Raw genomic sequence first — 2276 nt, 5'->3', positions numbered from 1 at the left:
GTTCTGGTAGTGTAGCCATAGAGTTTTCTTGGTAAAAATACAGAAGCAGTTTTACCACTGCTTTCTTCTACACAGTAAACTTGAGTCTCCACCCATGACTCTCTCTCTTGCTGCTGCAGCCCAGCACAAGTGAGTTTTGACTTACAGCAGATTGCCCTCCACTCGCCAGCCATTGGCCAAGCTAGGAATGGAATGGGTAGGCCTCTGTTTGAGTCTCCCTCCCATAGCCGAGACTGGTAGAGTACTGGAAACTCTTCAGGTGCGATCCTGAGAAGGGGTACCTTTAACCTAAGGAGGAGAAAACCTTATATTTTCCTCGAGAAATTGAACTGTCACATTTTGACAGAAAGAGTCAAAGATTCTTTGACAGAAAGATTGAGAGACCAATAAATAGAAAGATTTTCTATTTCCCCTAAGGGCAGATACTAAGGAATATTTGAATGAGCTCCTATTTCTCCAGTCCTTTTCCCTAGAGGAGAGACTGGTCTTAAAGATAGACCATAGGGATCCTTCTGAGTTCCACATCGGGTCTTGTGGCTCCAGATAAATCGTTCGTTTTCTCTGTACCTCAATGTCTCCGCTGCAAAGAGGAGCCAACATCGACCCCCTAATTTCCTGCCTGGAAAGCTGTAAGAATTCATTAGGTGACTAATCGGCGCTGACTGGAGCGCTCCAAAAATGAGCTCGGTATCAGACAGGGTCTAATGTGTGAAAGCAGGACTGTCCCATCGAGATAGTCTCTTAGACCCTAGCTGTGGCTTGTCCTTCGCTCAAAAAGGCTGTGCCTCTGCTCCAACTGGTTTCACTACTAAACGCTTGTTTCTGATTCAGTCTATATGGCTGGAATGGGCAGATCTCCCATTACTAAGTTAAAGGGCCATAAAGCCTTATAAATATATCTGTCATCATTCTGGAGCACAGGTGCACATGCACCTAACTTTGGAGTGCATTGGCCAGGGCCTGACACAACTTGAGAAAACCTGTAAGTTTACGTAGGTGAAACAGCAGACGTTTCAAAATAAGCCGCTCTTCCTCCCGAGGTTTTTAGGAATTAAAATGGAGCCAAAATTGAGCTCATAAAAGTGCATGGGAATATGTGCCACAAACCTTCACCCCTCTCGACACGACTGGTAAGGATGAGAGAACGTGAGCGGTGGTATGGGACCGACATTTTCGTGCTGGACCTCGGCCTTGACGTCTCAGGACGGGGGCCTACGTTCGTTCTCAGCGGGCATCTCAATCATGCTCGCCATAGCCGAGTAACCTGGAATGTTCGCATACCTCTCAGCCAACTCGACCATCTTCTCAGTTGCCACCCTGCTAAGAGTTGCCTGCCAGGGCTGGGCATGTGCCCTCATTCAGTTAATCGTATTTACTGAGTGCTTACTATGTGCAAAGCCCTGTACTAAGCGCTTGTTCAAAATGAAGCAGCGAGGGGTGCAGTACATCAGTCTGACCTCACCGAGAAAATGAATCCTGGATTGTGCCCCCCTACCCCAAATCCAAAAGACATCAGAACATTTCTGAGAATCAGACTTTGGGTCCATTGGGAAATGTATTTCCCCTCCCCTTTTCAATTCTCTTAGTACTTGCTTTTTCCCCAGAATGGGTGCCTGTGGAAACATGATGCCTGTAATGCTTTATGCCAAAGGTGTGGCAACTGGAACACATGCCACAAGTGGGCATTTATGATAGGTAGCATCACTGCATTGGGATGCTGGGAGTACCCAAGTGTCGAAATGCAGGGGATGGGGACACAGCTTCCAACCCCCACCCCTCATCACCACTGCTGCCTTCACTTGGCTAGGAGCTGAGGGCCGTGAGGCTCTGTTATATGGGACTCTCCCAAGTGCTTAGTACAGTGCTGTGTACCCAGTAAGCGCCAATAAATAGAATGAGCAAATGGATGCTAAAGAGTGGAGAAAAAAACAACCCAGGAAACAACACAGCCTTGTCTGATTGTATCTGCTCTCAGTTTCAAGTCAAGAGCTTGGCCTAGAGGAAAGAGCATGGAGTGACTGCTGGTGCATTTGGTTCTAGTCCCAGCTTTGTTGTGTGACCTTGAGGAAGTGACTTAACCTCTCTGGGCTTCTGTTTCCTCATCCGTAAATTGGGGATAAAATACCTGTCCCATCCCCTTTGCTCCACCCCTCTAACCTCTTAGATTATTAGCTCCGGCGGGGGACAGGGATTGAATCTGATCTGATTATCTCACGTCTCTGCCCGGACTGGATTCAATTAAGAGTTCGGTACCATAATCATCATTTTCTCTATGA

The 2276-nt window shown here is 47.2% G+C and overlaps 1 non-coding gene across 1 annotated transcript; it reads right to left on the bottom strand.

Moving 5' to 3' along the window:
- Window positions 1-139: 139 nt before the first annotated feature.
- LOC114806711 lies at window positions 140-277 on the bottom strand. The gene has a single exon (XR_003754773.1). It is a non-coding gene; the product is annotated as a small nucleolar RNA SNORA7 (small nucleolar RNA).
- Between the last annotated feature and the right edge of the window lie 1999 nt (window positions 278-2276).

This window comes from Ornithorhynchus anatinus, chromosome X1 (assembly GCF_004115215.2).
Source record: "Ornithorhynchus anatinus isolate Pmale09 chromosome X1, mOrnAna1.pri.v4, whole genome shotgun sequence".
Lineage (NCBI taxonomy): Eukaryota > Metazoa > Chordata > Mammalia > Monotremata > Ornithorhynchidae > Ornithorhynchus > Ornithorhynchus anatinus.
The sequence above is the reverse complement of the archived record's forward strand: the minus strand, read 5'-3'. Positions and strand labels throughout refer to the sequence as shown.